The 19,338-nt window shown below is 34.0% G+C and overlaps 1 long non-coding RNA gene across 1 annotated transcript; it reads right to left on the bottom strand.

Annotated features, from left to right (window-relative positions):
- Positions 1-1,754: 1,754 nt before the first annotated feature.
- Positions 1,755-14,476, bottom strand: LOC107311370 (uncharacterized). The gene is made up of 3 exons (XR_004306747.2): positions 14,413-14,476; positions 2,402-2,566; positions 1,755-1,824 (listed from the first exon to the last, which is right to left on the bottom strand). It is a non-coding gene; the product is annotated as an uncharacterized LOC107311370 (long non-coding RNA).
- Positions 14,477-19,338: the final 4,862 nt, after the last annotated feature.

The raw sequence follows: 19,338 nt of genomic DNA, 5'->3' as shown, positions 1-19,338 counted from the left end.
TGATATACCAATGTATCATCCAGTTGATGCCTGAACTCTTTTGAGGACTGTGAAATTAAAGGTAATGTTAATAATATTCAGTACTATCAAATCAACAGTAAGATTATAAAAGAATCTGTAAGAAATTCTTGCAATTGCAAGACTGCGATGCTAATGCAAGTCACTGAACTCTTTGTAGATGATCCAGCAGTAATTCAGCTAATGAGAGTGGAGCAGAAAACAACATTTATAAAACTCTACCAAAAAAATGCATGTTTCAATGCCTTTCCAAACAATGTTTTCAAACTCATAAAGGAAAGATATCAAAGTAAACATATGACTATAATTCTTTATAATTCAGTACTGACTAGTATTAATTAAAATAGTCCTTTCAATGATTTATCAGTAAGGCTTGTTATTAAACACTTCATACTTTCCCTTGGGTTCCTTTGTACAGTAATTATCAAACTGAACAGTCTCTTGAATGTTTTACTCACAAATTTCACATACCTGTTTATTAAGAAAACAATAGCTTATTATTAGTCCTTTACTTCCTAACATTCATCAAATATTTATTTTCCTTTATATATTCTGTTATTGCTTCCTCTTTGTACCCTTTATCTCTAACAGTTTCCCACACTTCCTGACCATCTGACTGATGTTCAATAGCATCATCTTCTTTTACTTAAGGTATTTTGTTCATTACATAATTTCCTTTCTAAATGTGAAATAATTTTGATTAGTTATATTTGTGATTCTATGTTATTATTTAAATCAGAGTATTCTTTCTTATCATGTGACAGCAAGCTTGACAACATCAAGTAAAATGCATTAAGGTGATGTCCAAATGTCATTCAGGTCTTGCTAAATTGTTTTCCTACTTCATTTAGCTCAAAATGTTTTTTGGCTTTGTGATAGTATCTCTTAAAATCATTACACAAATATTTTACTTTTATGTATTCTGTTCTGTATACACATTAAAAGTACAATTCACTGGAGCATAGTGACAGATGAGGAGAAGCTGAAGGGAAGAGCCTTCTTGGCATGCAGACAAAAAAGCTTCACAGGGACTTAATAGCAGCTTTCCAGTACCTATGGAGAGGTTAACAAGAAGATTAAGTTAGACTCTTTACTGAGGTATGTGACAGGAGAACAGGAAAAAATGAGATGCCAACTTTGCCGAAGGAAAATATCTCAGCGACACTGAGTCTTGGGACAGGCTTCCCATAGAGGCTGAGTAATCCTTGTTAGTTTGTCTGACTGAAGGAAGACCTGTGCGGCCTGATCTGATCAGGGTTGACATTGCTTTGAGCAGAAGGTTGGACTATAGCACAGGTCTTGTTCAGATCAATTTGTTATTGATTCTTTGAAAACATCACTCATACCTCTGACAGTATTTTTTTTTAATTCTGTTTTCAGTTTTATCTTTATGAACATATTATCTTTTATTTTACCTTTATCTGTCAGAATGAGGCTGATGTTAGCATTTCTCTGGGTTGGTTGTGATTATGCTTCAGGTTTAGAGTCTTAGAATAAAAAGATGTTTAGAAATTTAGAAGATGTTTTAGAATTAGTCATGCAGAATCTCCAGTTGTTGTCATTCTGAGTGAGATTATCTGCAACAACACAATTTAAATAAATATTTGAACGCTTTTTCAACCTTCCTCTTTGTTCTTTGTTTTGAATAGCAAATACTTAGATATTAAAAAATCACCATTTCATGCGCATAAGATATTTGTCAGGCAATCATTTAAAAAATTAAAAACTGTATACGTTACCAATAGCAAGTCGTGGTAGTGTCACAAGGTGTCATTTTTCAGTTGCAATAATATCTTGTCAGAGGAACTAGGTTAACACAGGATAAATAACAGTACTCATTTGGCACAATCTGGTTGGATTCTCAATCTCAAGACAATTATTTAAAACTTATTTCACTTGGATGAAATCTTTAAACTCTGTTCTCTGTGTCCTATCTGCAACAGTCTGACCTGTATTGAATGTTCTCTTGCACAGAAATATTTTCCTGCACTGAACGTTATGAATCTATTCTACTGATGGGATGAAGGCACAAACACCCTACATTCATTACACAGAGCTAATAAAGAATTTTATTTTCAACTTGTAGAGGGTAAAGAATGATTAAAGAAGACAAAACAACCTACTTCTTTTCCAAAGAAATCACTTTTGTTTAGATACAGGCATTCCAGTCACAGTCTTCCTTTTATCAATAAGAAAAATGCCTGACCACACAAGCTTTATAACTTCAAAAGATTTAGGGATTACTGTCCCCATACTACTGACTTTTCCAAGTGATGTTAATACTTACATGTTAAAGTGACTTTCAGTATTCATGCTAATGAGGATTCCTTAGTTTCCATGTCAGGATTTGTGAGTTCTTATATTAAACAATCCCATTACATACCTGTAGGCTTGTGAGTCTTCCCATAAAACAAATCACACTGGCAATTCCATCTTGAGGTTTCTATTAAAAGTGGGACAGGCTACAATTTCCCTATTACCATAATCCAGGCAGAACTTGCTGCATGTAGCTGAAGCACCAAACATTTCCTGTTACACAGTCTGCCAGCTGAAATGGAAATATTTAGCATGACTTAGCTCGCAATTTTGTGGGAGTTTGTCCACAATGTACTATTATAGTAGTCATTAATTCCCCAGGATTTGTCTTTGCTATTCAAAACCTACACTACATATATTTTCTGTATGTACCTTGGGAGCAAGTGGAAGGGCATGTTATAAACTATAGCTGAAATGTTGTGTTGCAACAAAAGAAAGAGGCAAGAAAATATGTCCTTTATCAACATGCACAAAAACACACCCTCAGAATTTTCTCAGTGCACCAAAATTACTTGGTTAATATTCCCTTCTGTTTCATTACATAGATTTTTTTTAGTCATCTTTTAAAATCTTTGTCTCTATTTCATGGGAAAAATGTATAAACCATAGCTTTTGTTTATGGGAAATATGGAGTGCATTGTATTCAGAGTACAGTAGGTATAGTTAGGCACATACGCATTGCTCTCAAATGTTTCAAAACCAAGGAACTGGCTTATTCTTAATCATAAAAAAAGAATAAAAATACTGTATTACCTGATTTGTTCTGGAAGACAATATAATTTGTAGAGCATCAGAACTCTTATTCAGCTAAACTGAAATCCCTGGCCTGCTTATTGATGGATACCTTGGAAGAGGAGGAGAGGAAGAAACAGGGAAGAAATTTCTCCTGACTATCTCAGATAATTTTTTCTCTAAATTCTTTCTCCTGTCCTCTGCTGGGAACAGGAGATTGTGAAATTCTTACATTCTCATCATGTCTTGAGGACTTAATAAGGGAATACTATCAAAGATAAAAATAGAAAAAAAGGGGTTAGGAAACAGACTTTGTGTACTAGTTGGAGGTTTTTTTACCTATCAGGTGAAATTGTTATGCCAAGACAAAAAAGGAAAGGGCTCAGTAAATCTGAGACAGTTGCTAAATAACTAATTTACTGTAGACATAGTATACATTTTCCATACATAATAAAATGATAAAAATGATAGTTTTATATAATTTCAGCCTTCTATAAAGATAGGCTTCTAAATTATTTTGTTTTACAAGTAGCCTTTCTCTACAAACAGTGTGGACTAGCAGGGAGAGGTTGATGCATTTCACATTCCAGGTTAGGTACCTGGATTTCTGTATGAAGCTACATTTACAGACAAATTGAAAATTAAGAGGCATAAAAACATGATTGTTAATTTATCAAATGTCTTCAGTTGTAAATGGAAAATAAACTTAATATTTATTGGATGATCAAAAAATTTCAAACCCCAAAATTTTAAGCAAATTTTGACTCCTAAAGTTCTTCTCAGTTTAAATTGTATAACAAGGATTCAAAAGTATCAGCCTTTTTAGTGGTCAGCTATGTGACAATCTGTATTTCAGTTTGTGTACTTTCAATTACAGTACACTTCTTGATAGACAGGCAACACCCCTTATACTAGAAAGCTGCTCAAAGTAGCAAGTCCACACTTACAGATGAATTGTTAATTATTTTCACTTTTCTGATGTGGAATAAACGTACATGCTCTTTTCACCACAAATTTTAATTAATCCAAATCAGATCTCATATATGAGCTGTCAGAGGAAATGCCCAACCCATTTGTGAGAGTATAGTTACCTAATGTAATATGAAGAAGCCTCTACTTGCTATTATTTTGTTTAACCATCATAGGTGTTTAATTACATTCTTTTGATGTCAGTAAAATAATTTAGCTTCCCCTGCAGACATTGAAAGGCATCTAAGTATTTTCTCATGCCCCAATCTGAGCTTTAAGCATAAGTACTCACGCAATTCATAGAAATCTTTTTTAAAATTTCAGAATAATTATTGTGCTCAAATAAAAATTTGGCCATTGCCTTTTGGTTTTAAAGTATAGTCAACAATAACCATAACAAAGTTTCTGTTTCCATAACAACGCTATAGCTGGAGATATATTTGGAAGATATTCTGCTGGAGTAATTTCAAATAATTAAATTCCTTTACATAAAATTTTGTTATATATCTAAGTAGTAGAAATCAGATAATTTATAATTATATGTGAAATTTATACTGGGGTCATTATATTTGATAGTGTTTAAGACAAAGTATTTACTTGGTCTCCATGATGTTTCTAGTGTCCAATTTGCAATTAAATTCTTCCTAGGTCATAATTTTTTAGCCAAGTTCACAAAAGAGAGCTTAAAGTGATATACTCAAGAGCAAAAAACTCTTTACTGATTTATCATTATCTGTTACTTAGACATCTTCTGAACACTATCATATCATACTTTTATATCTTTTGCTAGAAAAGTATTTTATGGAAAGGCGTGTTACTAAATAAAGGCAAATATTCCATTTTGTATGTTTGCTTCAAAATTGATATAATATAAAATATTTTAGGGTCATTGCATCATGTTTCTGTCACTGTTACAACAGAATGTGCACACACTGTTCTTTGTCAACTGTAATTGTAATATGATTATGTAATTATGTAATATGTAATAATAAAACTGTAATATGAAACTTCCAGTACTGTTTTTATCTATTCACATTAATGAAATGCAGAAAATGATACATTACTCACTATCCTACTACTAACTTATTTTTTTCTACTTCTTAAAATATGTAAGCCTTGGAAAGTTTAATTTTTGCTTAAGATCACCCACACATAATTCCAAAAAATGCATTTTTGCATAAACCTAGGCCTGGAATTCCTTTCCATTAACTGCAGTAACATAGCTTTCTCATTTTGAGTAGGTTTTAAGCAATGATATCACATGAGATTTATTCCATTGCAGCACTACCATCTTTATTCTGAGAAAACATTGACATTGGAACTAAGTTTATCTGCAAAAGCAATATTAAAACTTTGTAATTTTAATTTTTGTTGCTCATTCAGTGTAGAATTATTGTGAAATGTTAAATGAAGGTATATAATGTATATATACCATCAAACAACATTAAAGGAATATTAACTTGTCGTTATGTGTTTGCTGTAGACAGAATAAGAATTAAAATTCTGTCTAGTGCTATGTTTGCCCTTCTGGATATGTACATTTTGTTGTAATCACCACAATTGTTTTCTTGTTTCTAAATATAATCTATTCTACTATTAATTATTTCCAGTGTTCAGAAAAATATTTTCTAATAAAGAAAAGTATGATTATTCTCATTTTGTATGCTATTATTTCCTGTAATGATATTCATGTAGTTCTTGTGCCTTAAACATTCAGATAAAACAATTCATTCTGATTACTGCTTTTGTATAGATTTACAAAATATCCTGTACCTTTTCTCAGAAGAAATGTATGATTAGAAATTAAAATTTAGTGCGAGCTATGTAATGTATACAATATTATTTTTCTCTTCAATTATTGTTATTCGGTTCACTGGAACTAGGACTCAGCGCTAATGCATAAAGATGAATGACACATGTTGTAATTATAACTAGAATTAAAGATCTTTTACCTTAATATAAAAATAGTATGCACTTATCTGAAGCCCCAAGTACCCTAAGTGTTGATAACACAGTATGTACCTTAACATCAATATTAAAGCAACTCTTAACTCATCATCAGACATCAGCAGACTCCTTTGCAACCTCTATTCTTTGTGGGATACAACTTTTCCAACATATTTCTGCCTTCTCAGAAGGCATATTGTGCAACATGAAACTGAAGATTATTGCACTCAAGCAGTTTCAGAGTCAGGTGCTGCTGGAAGTAATGTTTGCAGTTCTAAAGCTTTTATGGAGAATACATCTGATTGAATGTCTATGTATGGTGAAAAGGGAAAAATGAAGGAGCAAGGGAGAGGAAAGGGCAAAGATATCAGTCTCAGGTTCTCTTGAAACTGACAGCTTCCCTTTTTAGAGAAGCTAATGACATCTGTGGTAAACTGACATTGAATAATAAAACATTTTGTATACTCATGATTTATAACATCTTAAACAGCTTCTGGAATCAAGCAAGCAGCCTGTGAAGACTTTAGAAGATGAAATGCTGCCTGTCTCCCACTGCTCAATGGCTCACTAAACTGATTGCTACATTCATTACCAGTTTCAGTCTCCAACTGTCTACATCAGTTTGAGGCAATAGCCTAATTTCAAAATAGAAAAAGAACAGAAAGCAGTAGCAGGACCTGGTGTACATAAAACAGCAGCTTACTATTTAAAGTCATATCATGAAAAGCTTATTGGGTAAGTGATACAGGAGGAACACCAGACAGAAGTTAGGAAGTTTAAAATATGTCTTAAGTTCCCATTCTCACAGAATTTAGCAAGCAATGGCAGACTTCTATTCTTTGTTATCTTTTCGCGTTTTTATTTTCTTTGTTTGTTTGTTTGTTTTGTGGTTTGTTTTTTTTTTTTGTTTTTTCCTGCATCTGTTTCTTTCACTGTCAAAATCTCAGTCATGGTGTAAGTTTCACACAAATCACTACCTGCCATACCTCTAGTTCACATAGATAATGAATGCAGTCCTTCATTGCAAAGCTGGGACCCTAGGATAGGACTACACATGATCGTCTTTCTGGTGCAGCCATTTCATCTGACTCCCAATAACCTGCTAACAAAGGGGAATATATGATGAAGAGAAATACAGGAATTGATGCCTGAAACCATTCTTGGGGTGGTCTGTCAGTTCAAATTTCATCTAAGGGCAAAAATGAAGATTTGTTCTGTTTGCTTTCATTATACTCTTCAGCTGAACCATGCAGCTCGTGACCAGACAAGCAGCAGATTTCATAAAAAAAACAGAGTGAAAATGTGATCATTACTCATCACTGTGAGGAAAATATCTGTTATCCTTTATGTCTACACAAATTGAAAATAATTTTTTAATTACTAAACAAGTAAATAACTCTTCTAAATACAAATCAGACCACAGGTGTAGGATTGTGTCTGAATGATGATGAATCAATGCCAGCTAGAAAGCTACAGTAAAACAGTTAGCAGCCCAGCCCCAGTTTCTGTTTATAGTTGACAAGCTAATAACAGGACCTAACACATTCTTAATAAATATCAGGGCTCTTCTTAAAATAATTTGTTATTTTACAATACTGCCACAGGTGAAATAATAAAATGCTCTTGAACAAAACCCTGATGAATGTTTCAGCAGGCTGACTGGAAAAAATATATATATATTTTAAAGAGTATTATTAGCTTAATAAAAGGCAACACGCCAGCATACTTGATTTCTAAAGTATCATGAAGTCAGTTTAAATATTTATACAACATGGCATCACTGGACTTGTTAATATTCTTGGCATAGTCATTGAGTATATGTAGTAATTACCTTGCATTTTCAAAATTTATTTCCTCATTCATATTCATAGATGTACAACTGGTATTCTATTGCCAGGTACATATCTTCTTAAGAAAAAATGTAGTCACCTAGATGAGATCTTGGGCTAAAATCCACTGTGTCTAATATCCTAACTTCCAGACTCCATGTCAAGTAGACAATTGTTTCTTTGAATATTCTTCTTGTTTCTAATTTGTCAAATTCTGACTATATTAATTTTATTCAAGTCCCAGAGGTGTGCAGTGTAACCAGCAGTGCTCATTCCTTTGGGAAAATGATGTCTACCAAAAAAACATCTTAGTAGTGTCATCTTACAAAACTGCTACGTTTGGTCATGTTGACAATTCTGCTCAATTATATTAGTACCAGGGCTTTGCTGTGAATTTTTATCCTCATCTGAGCAATCCAGACATATCACACGCAAATGAACCATGAATTTTAGAGCCTGGTTCAGAAGCCATTTTGGCTTGAAATCATTCTGTATGGACTCAAGTATATAAAAACAATATTCAGGATTTTAACCATATGTCTATATTCCCAGCAGGGCTCATATCCACTTACAGTTCACATCCTTATACAGAATAGTTACTAGCAGAGATTTCATGCCTTCTTACAAGACAAAAGTCAGATAGTATACATAACATTAACACAGCACCCCAGCATCTACTTGTCTATGTTGCATATATGAGCTTAAAATTACAAAGCGGTTGGTTCTGTGGCTCGATAATTAAAAAAAAAAAATAAATCTTGCTCCCACTCCCAAAGTACTTATGAATTAAAGAAACAAAAAATAACCTGAACATTTGAACTAGCATATCAAGCATTACTCATGAAGATTTTTTTTTTTTTTTTTTTCCTCTATGTAAATCTTTCATGGGGAGAAAAATAATGTGGCTAAAGCTCATTTGGATGATACAGGCGGTCACTGCTCTACCTGGAAACACAAAAGTCTACAGGGCTAAATGGGATTCAGCACAGAGTACTCAAATAACTCTCTGATGTCATGGTGTGACCTCTCTCAATTGTTTTTCAATGGTCTTAAAATGGTCAGTCGACAAGAAGCTAGCAAATGTCCAAATTTTCTAGTAGGGCAAGAAAGAAGACCCTGATAATTACAGGTCTGTCAGTCCTTTTGTCATTTTGGTGCCTGGTGACATCAGCAAGAAGACTATGCTGGGAGTTATTGAAGAGTATTTGAAAGTCAGTGAAGTCACAGATCATAGCTAACCTGGATATACGAGGTAAAAGCCCTGTTTTTAAAAAATGAATTATCTTTATGACAAGATTACTCACCTAGCTAACCAGTGGAACCCAGCTGGTGAAAACAGTTAGTTAGGATTTCAGCAAAAAATTCTGATACCAGTTCTCATAGTATCTTTCTGGATGTGATGTCCAGCTTATAGTTAGACAAAAACATAATCCAATGGGTGAACAATTGGCTGATGATTCAGGCTCAAAAGGCTTTATAGTAAATGGGGTTATGCTAGCCCAGCAGCAAGTCACTAGTGAGGTTCCATAGGGCTCCCTTGTAAGGCCAGTTCTCTTTAATGTTTTCATCAATGACTTGGATATAGGACTAGAAGGTACATTATGTTGGCAGATTACACTAAACTAGGAGGGGCTCTTGACTTCTTTGAAGGTAGTGAAGTCTTACAGAGAGATGCTGACTAATTAGAGGGCAGGGAAATCATCAAAATGCAAATGTAGCAAGATGTAACAAATGTAACAAAAAATGTAACAAGAACCAAGTACCAGATTTTGCAGCTGGTATGGGACAACTCTGAATGTATTTAGAGTCTGGAGGATGAGAGGATGGACAGCTGCCCTGCAGAAAGGGACCTAGGGTCCCTTTGTTGTTGGTAAGTGGCACACAATTCAGCAGTGTGCCCAGGCAGCCAAAAGGGACAATAGCACCTTGGATTGCACAAGGATCAGCACTTCCAGAAGGCATTGTCCCACTCTGCTCTGTGCTAGTGCAGTCTCAAATCAATAACTGTGAGCTGTTAAGGGCACCACAATGTAAGAAGGACATAAAAGTATTAAATGGTATCCAAAGGAGAGCAACAAAGATGGTTAGTGTTCTAGAGGGGACGATGTTTTAAGGAGCAGCTGAGTTCGCTTGGTTTCTGCAGCTCCTTGTGAGGGGAGCAGAGGGGCAATGCTGAGCTCTGTTCTCTGCTGGCAGTAACAGGGCCCAAGGGAAGGGCATAGAACACTGTCAGAGAAGGGTCACATGAGGTTAGGAAAAGGTTCTTCACCAGAGGATGCTGGGCATGGAACAGGCTTCTGAGAGCAGTGCTCATGGCGTTGAGATGCTGGAGCAGAAGAAGCATTTAGACAACATTCCGAGAAATATGCTTTAACTTTTAGTTAGCACTGTGTGGAGTCAATCATTCTTGCAGGTTCCTTTCAAATCATGATGCTTTGTGATTCCATGATTAAGAAGCAGAGCATTAAGAAAAATTTCCTTTACACATACCTGATAACATAATGATATGCTAATTACATCTGAATATACCATATTTGCTCAGTTAAAATTAATAACATTCATTTTCTTGGAGCAAATGTCTCATCAAAATCTAAATCATCCATTTATAAAAGATTCATTTCTGATTCAATTTCTGAACTCATGCTAATACTCTAATGCTTATTATCTGAAAAATACTATTACTGTTGTAAAAATACTAAGATAATGGAATGATAAATTAAAGAGACTAAAATTAATTTAAAATACATTAGCATAGTTAATCAGGTTACGTTATTTCACCAAGGACTCTTCATATCTTCTTCTGTTTACCTCCTCTACAATTCAATTTTATTTACACTTGTTACTTGCATTTGCATTTAAAAATACATAATTAAATCATATATCACATATTAGAGCATCAGCTTTTAGGGAGTCAGTAATGGGAGTACTAGCTGTCTTGACAGCCTTATCCCATAGTTGTCCACACCCTACGGTTGAAGTTGGATACCTTTCTACAATTACCTTAGCTTATATATCACCAAGTTACATTCATCAGTCAGACACAGTAACCCACTTTCATAAATCCTTTCATCTGAGTTGAAAAAATCCAGTTTTCACAGTTCTGTTCTTAACAAGACCACTGTGGCCTATGAATATTTAAGATACATAGTTTATCACTATTGTTAACCATTGTACTTGGTCTTCTTCTCTGATAGCTAAACCCATTAAAGGAGAAAACAGTGATGAAGCTTTTAGGTTATGTAATTAAAGGTTGTTCTTCATTCACACCAAGAAGTTCAGAGGAACACTGCTAGGTGGGGGAACTAAAATATGCTAATTCTAGGTACACCACAGCAGATGAGCTCATCTCCTCAAAGATCCATGTATACAAGCAGAGAGTAGCACAGTGGCAGGAAGGGAAACACAAATTATGGATGCAGAGAAGTGGACATCATGTCTGGATCCCTCCAAAGCTGTTCAATGGAACGTCTTTGTGCCTTCCTGACAGCAGCCGAAGATAATGGAGTAAGTGAAAACAAGCACCAGCCACTAGGATGGCATCAGCCTATGGTGTAGAGTCTGGAGCAAGTGTGAGATTGTAAGTGGGTGTGTGAGCACTACCAAAGATCAGGCCTGCAAGTGTGAGAAGTGGCCTGGGAGGAAGGGTGAGTGTCTCCAAGGGAAAGACTGCAGGAGTATGTGGCTACAGGTTGGACCAGGGGACTTCTAGGGATCTGTCAGAGGGACTATGAGGTCTGGGGGCAATATCGGTTGGTTTTGTGTGGATCTCTACCAGCAACTGCATAGGGGCTACAGACTCATGGACTTGAACATCTAGCAACTGGGGGAGTTAGGATCCATGAGTAGTTACTGAGAAGACTGACTGTTGGAGTCACTCAGTTTCTCACAGAAGTCCCATGAATGGATCTCCATCCTGGAGATATTCCAGGGGCAGGAGCTGGACAATGCCACTGGTGCAGTTTGCATTCATATGAGTGCTAAGAGTGTCTGTCTGAGTGTATCCAGTTGTGTGCACATGTGTATTTGTGGTGTTGCATATGTGAGCTTTCAAGTATGTCTACTGTGAATACATGCTCATGCTCTCAAGCTGGGTAGACCTGAGATCACGCAACTGTGTATAAATCTGTTCAGAATCAGTGTATGGCAAAAGATACTACAAACTGTAGAAAAAACCCCACAAACTATTAGAATGATCTCTTTGACAGAGATTTTTTTTTTTGCATTTAAATACAATAAAACCAGAAAAAAAAAAAATCAGAATAGCAAGGATGTAATTATAAAATCTTTCAAGATCAAACAAAAATTATTCCCATACACTGGTTATTTTCTTTTCCCACAGACTAGGATAGCTTATAATGGTTTGGTGTGGATCGCAGAAAGTGATATATACACATGATACAACTCAGAGCTGTGCTAAATTTATTCTGTTATAATTACAAAAAGAAAAACAGCAAGAATACACACAAAAGCAAACTCATTTTCTCATCTTGCTGCCTTTTGGCAAGTAAAATGAAAGTATGTTAGATTTGGGAACTTTCAGGAGAATTTGTTGAAGAAATTAGAGTATCCTTTGATTTCAGTTTGGTTAACAAAAAGGGACATAGATTTTTATTCAATTCAGTGAAATTATTTGATTCATAAAGTCATCTATACTGAATTTTTTCTCAGTATAGTAAAGAATATGTAAAGAACGTTTGGTTATCAAGACCATGTGTCTACTTCACTGAATCAGTGCTGCCCAAAGGCATAACAACTCAGTGGCTGTGGTGACACAGCCAAGTTATCTTTAACTGCATTGATTAGTGCCATCTGCATTACTTTGACTATTGCAGACTGTTGATGTAGCCAAAGTTTGAAGATTTTGATGTTAGTTCTTACACAGACCTTCACAAGCAGAAGTGGTTTTTTTTTCTTATGTGACTCTAATCAAATTAATATCTTCTTCTTAGGTTTTCTTTTTTTTTTTTTTTTTTCCTATCTGTTCTGTGAAGCTTCAGATGTTCAAAGCAAATAGAGTCTATAAACTCAACCCTTTCATTTTTGTTTTGCTTACGGCCTATTTAAACAAAAGTATCAGAAAAAAAAAAAAAAAATCTGTGTAAAAGTTTTCTGTGCTTCTACTCCTTTATTTAAGGCTTGCAAAGCTCCCAGTTACCTTCTCTGATACAGACAAATATCTAACAAAAGCCAAGGAATTTAACTTGAAAATAGATTTGAAGGAGGAAAAAGAAAGACTTTCCTTCAAGTAGATTAACCATAAAACTAACCATAAAAACAAGTTAAAAATAATAAAAATAAAACCTTCCCTTGATTAAAACATAATAAAAACCACAAAGAAATTCTACTTCAAATAAATGTCTAAATTAAGTTTCTTGACTATGAGGCTGGCTTGGTATATCATTACCCCGCTTCTTAAGTACTTATTTTTAAAATGATGTGGGATTTCTTCCTAAGTTTTGGAATCAAGAACCATGTCCCACTAGCATTAAGTGCCTATCTATGTGTGAAATTTACAGTAAGACCTTTTGCTGCTGCTTTAGCACAAAAATTTTAATTCTTTCCACCTTGGATACTGAGAATAGATTGTTCTCTCTTTTCTGAAAGAACACGCTATTGTCATTGTCATTACTGTGGCCTATGTAAAGACATGAACAGCAAATTTTGCTTTGGCAGTAATCATGCCACAAATAGCAAAATGAAGAGTTCTTGATTTTGTTTAATTTTTTCCACCTTTTGGAAATGTAGGAAATTTACCCTGAGTTTTTAACGTGTGACAGTAATGGAAAAATGTTGAGAACAATTTCATGACTTGATGGATTTTTGGAGGGAAGAAATTATAAGCATCCTTGTTTAAAACCTAGTAAATGGGAGAAAAACTGTGGTATTGACTGACTGGAAGTGGCAGCTGATTTTTTGCTATGAATGAAAACTGAGAAATAGAATAAAATCAGCTACTGCTTTTCAAAGTGAAAACAAATAACTTGTTTTGGTGAACAAGGGAAGAATTCATGCCAAGCTACAAAGCAATGTGCGACATGGGCAGGAGCATAATCTTTGTAGCTGGATTCAATAGCTGCAAGCAATATTTATACTAGCATACAGATTTGTTTTGTCAATGTCAGAAAAAAAGCTGCTATAATAAATCAAATGTTAAATGATAACATTTTTTGACTGCAAAGTAGGAAAAGTCTTACATGAAAAAAAAAAAATCAACTCTTAAATGGTATAAGGGAATAAATTTTCCCTTTGTTCATTCACACACTTGGCAACAAAAAATTCCTCAGCATCTCAGAGTGAAATTCCTAAAAGCCATCTGCAAAATACTCTGCATACTTTTCAATTTGGAAGTTTCTCAATTTCATTCAAATAACTACAAAACATACTTAACAAAAGCATTTTTAAAAAAGATATTTATGATTCTTCTCTATTGAATACAAAACCCCAGAACAAATATTTGTAGAGAAATTTGTGGAAAAGGAAGATGAGAAGTTAAAAGGTCTTCCTGCCTCATCTGTTTCTTTGCCACTTGTGACTCAAATATGACTAATAACTTTTGCTAAACTGAGGAGTGAGTGGTAATATTTTCCCATGTAGCAGTTACCTGAGTATTAGCAGAATCTCTTCTTAACCTCACCAGATGCATATCTTCCAAGCTGGAAGGATATGCTTGTCCGGCTCTTTGATTAAAAGTAATTAGCCCCAGACTTCCTGAATGAGAACACATCCTGTGGAAACAGAGGGTGTGCCTATAGCATCACTTATTTGTTTAACCTTTTTAGATTCTGAAAGTTCACTTGCAGAAAGTTTCTGAGAGGGTTGCTTTTTTTTTTTTTTTTTTTCCTTTCTTCTTCTAAAATTATTTGAAAAACACCTATTGTCTTTCAAAATCAGAATCCCTGTGATAAATGGGCACATGTTCCAATATGATGATAGTATCCTACTCTTCATATTTCTTCTCAGTTAATATATCTTTTTCTTTAGATACCATTTTAGAAATTGGGTTTTATTAAGCAAAAGATGTTATAGACTCAAATATTTGCCTTAATTAAAGATGTAAAACTTTATGTCTACTTTCACTGAAAATTGTGGTTTTCTTGTGGTGGGTCACAAATAATTCAAATGAAATTATTGTTTTATTTCTTTATTTCTGAATCAAGTTTAAAAAGTTACTGGTTAGTACAAATATGAGAAAAAATATGCATGATCTAAGAAATAAACTGATAAAGCAATGTTGTTTGTGCATTATTGGAAGGGAGTTTGGGGAAGATATGTCTTACTATAAATTTCTTCCTATACGTTATACTTTATTTGAAGTGAGGATATTTTCTGTGTTGCAAGCCAATTTGTGTTTAATGTCTCCAGACAATGCACAAGGAAAGTTAATCATTCCAGACTGGTGTCTGTAGAAAGTACTCTCAACAAGGAGAGGCTTTCAGAAAACCTGAAGTGAAAGCTTTCCTTTTCTATATGATAATTCATACTGGAATCTACCTATCTAATTAGGGTGAGAGAATAAGAATTAAATCAGAAGTAAATGAACCTTGTACACTAAGCCAGGCTGACTTGAACTGCCAGATCCCTGCAGCAGAGCTTGCACTTCCATGTTATAATGCTGGCATTCATAAGCTATCCAATTACTCAGCAAATACAAACACGGCTTGAACAGCCTTGAGTAATCTAAGGTCTGTGTGATCATGTGAAAAAGGCAGTGAGCTTTAGTTATAAACTCTATCTTGCTATGGGGCTGATCAAGTTTGCCACTGTGGTGTGTTATGGAGACTCTTGTCTTTACTTCATTTGGAACATGAGCACAGTGAGTTAGCGTCTCTTGAAGCAGATGATATACGCCAAGTATGTCCTTCAGGAACTCTGGAAACCACCATGCTTGGCAGAGAGTTCCCTGAGGTAGGTTTCTGGTGTTCCAGGTTTTTTAGTGCCTGAGGGAGATTTCTAGAGTGTTAGGCATAGTCTTCTCTACAAATTAAATTTTAAAATTTTTAGTTCTTTTAGAAGAGTGTCTACAAGTAATCCTACATATATCATGAAGCTCATACAGAAAAAAAATACTAGTTGGCCACTTTTAATGAAATAAGCCATCCTATACAATGAAGGAGGCAGGAAAATATGTGGAGAAAAAAAGCCATTTAAACTTCAAATTAAAGACCATCTCATGTGTTTCATATTCATAGGGTAGTTAGGGAAGATAAATTAAGTTTGGATTAGCTTTCTTGATCTGATATTTCCTGATTTCTCAGTATAATAGGTGAGATTTTAGAAGAAAATTTAAGGAACAGGAAAAGAAATTTTAGCTGAGAAACAAAACAAAACAACACCAGAAGGAACAAATAATAAGCAGAGTTATTTTAAGTAGAAAATGGTAAAGAGAAGAAAGTAACAAAAGTTGATTAAAGAACAAATGTAGAAAGGTACAAATCCATTTCAGTTGATAGTCAAGTAGCCAAAACCATACTTTATATACATAAATTTAAACTATGTTTTGGATTTACATGCTTTATTATTTCCATACATATAAGAAGAAATTTGTAATGATGACATTGACCTATAAAAATGTTTTTGTAGCAAGACAATCATAACAAAACCTAGGGGTAAGTCTATTTTTATAAACACAGATTTATAATAAAAATCTAACATTTTAATCTAGAAGAATATATATTAAAATCAGTATGAAATAAAGAAATCTTAGTGATCAACTTTACATGTACTTTCTGAGCTTTTTTTTTTTTTTTTTTTTTGCTGACTGAAATTGTATGTGCAAACAATCTTGCAGGTTTCCTCTAGTACTGCAGACGGGAAACATCCTCACACATTTGATGTGCTTCCACAAGTATAAAACTGAAAACTCAGTATTCAACAGTGTAACTCGCTATATTTTGTCCTATCTGTAATACAAAATTATAGACTAGCACATTAGCAATCTGTAAAATTACAATGCCATCTCATTCTGAATGCACAGCCATTCACACACAAATACTTTGCAATATCTGCCTACCCAATAAAATAAAATAAAATAAAATAAAATAAAATAAAATAAAATAAAATAAAATAAAAAGGATTTTTGATTTCTAATGTTTACTATTTTATTATTTTGGTTTTTTGTAAAATCATACAAGGATTTTAGAAAGGTTGAAATCTACAAGATACTTGTGCACTGATACTTTCTTCTGAACAAATAGTAATGATGGCTAAAATCCTTGGTAATTCAATCAGTAATTCAGGTAACTTTTTATGTTCAACAACCAATTTCAGCTGCCTGCAGTAGATTCGAAGATATTAAATTCATAGGCAAGTGCATTCAGTAGTACTTTAAAAATGAGAACTGTGTATTTGTAGAGATTTTTATAGAGAATATCATGAATGATCTGTATCTGTTATTAGAAGATAAGCATCTGTACATAATTAAACTATAAAAACCTCTGATCTTCTTCATGTTGCTTCAGATCTTAGTCCAGAAACTTGCTCTAAATGTGTGAAGTGGTTAATTTCTTGCAGAATATCTTTTAAACATCATGCCATCATCTATTCAATATAAGTTCCAAAAGTGATTTACTGAAAATACTTAATGTAATTAATGGTGAGAATCAAATCATTCAAAAATGATAACAACTCTTTCATATATGCCTCTGTAGGATCTTTTTTTTTTTTTTTTTTTTTTTTTTTTTTTGGACAAATTTACAATATCACACAGGACACAGAGAAATAGACAGAAGTTACAGTCTATAAAATGGAATTAACATCTACTATAAATTTTCATAATAAAATGAAGGAGAAAATTTTATGGAAATGTGCAAAGCTTAGCTGCATTGTAGCAAATTTAGTGGCTAACAAAACAAAACATTTTCAGATCATCAAGAAGTGGCCTTCTGAAATATTTGGAGAGACTTTCTGACCCTTTCCAGGACTTTGCTAAAAAAAAAAGAAGAAATGCTATATTACATTTCCAAAATGAAATACTACGAAAGGCAAATGGTCATTCTAAATGGACCTGTAGGTTTATTTGTCCAATTTGACTGATGTAAATATATTATTAGATAAATTCAGATAAACACTTCTCAGTGAATTCACTTACAATATGCTATCTGTATTATTTGTAGACAGAAGGCAGTATAATGCTGTTGATTTTTGATAGTTTTCAGCAATGCTGTAAAAAATGTTGAGGTACTGATTAGAACAGTACTGAAGCAAAATAACTGTATTTTCCAGAAATTCATGCTAATATTGCAATATAAGAAGTGGCTCTTGTTCTTTTCTAATTCTGTGTTTCAAAACTTGCACTATGTTTATGAAATATTTATTTAAGCTGGTCCTTCTGGCAGACTCATACTATAAGGTACAGAGATTATACACACGCCCTTCTACATGACAGTTTGGAAATGCACATTATCTGTGTCTTACAATATTCCAGTGATACGTGAATTGACATCTTGAAATATATACAGAAATTGCTTGAACAGAACATTACATATATTCAATTCTGGGTCTCCTAGAACCTAGGAGATTATGTCTACTGGAAAAGAGCTCAAATTTTTGCCAACTATAGCCTAATCTCACCATACACTCTGTCTAAATCACAGAGAGAGTACTATCAAGCAAAAGGTGAATATACACGTTAAAACAGATTTAGGGAATTTCATCCTCTGTTACCAGTTTCAACAAGTTCCTTACTATTTATTTCATACCTATCTGCTAAAAGGAGTGTTGAAATTCCTGGGGGCTAGTAAATCTTTCCTACAAATAGAAAAAAAAATAAAAAAAAGATTACAAGCTATATCTGCTTATTTTCTTTATTGTGTTATAAGCAATATCATTCAATTCATTTTGAAAAGAAGAAATGAAAGCATTTATTCACTCATGGGGTCTTTCGGGTATATTACTTCTGAAATGTGTCAGAGAATTAAAGTTGTCCTTCAGTATGCTAAGGTTTGATGGTTTGGGACTTTTTTTTCAGAAAATAACACTCAGCAATAACGCTCAGGGTATCAGCCACCTAGATCAGTATCTATGTATAAAGCAATACCACATACACACAAATAAAAACAGGCTTTGATACTACTATCTGAAAATGATTGCTCTGTTTAGGTTCTGCCACACTGAAATTTTTAATCCTTTCCACAGCATTAGATCTGAGGACTCCTTGTTTTCATTGCCACAATAGGATATTTTCAAAAGCAGCCTTAATGGTTACTCTTCACAGAAGAAAGAACATCCAATCTCACAGCGTTGTGATGTCTAGGATTGACTGCCCACGAGTAAAAGACAGAGAAAGAAAAGAAAACTCAAGAGGCTTCACCTCTTCAGGGCAAATGAAAGCTACAGCAACCTACCATACAGACTATAAAGATCGCAAATCTCCACACCTTCTATATTAGGCTAAGTATACAAATCTAGATAAAACACCTACATGCTTTCCCTTGTCTCTGTTTCCTCAGCAGTTTGAAACACTTCTTTGATCTCAGATAGAGTCCCCTGGGGTGTTTTTGATCTCAGCCCCTGCAGCTTATGATTTCTG

Source organism: Coturnix japonica, chromosome 1, assembly GCF_054131305.1.
Source record: "Coturnix japonica strain WE chromosome 1, WE-NBRP24, whole genome shotgun sequence".
NCBI classification, from domain to species: Eukaryota; Metazoa; Chordata; class Aves; order Galliformes; family Phasianidae; genus Coturnix; species Coturnix japonica.
This window is presented reverse-complemented; position numbering and strand designations above follow the sequence as displayed.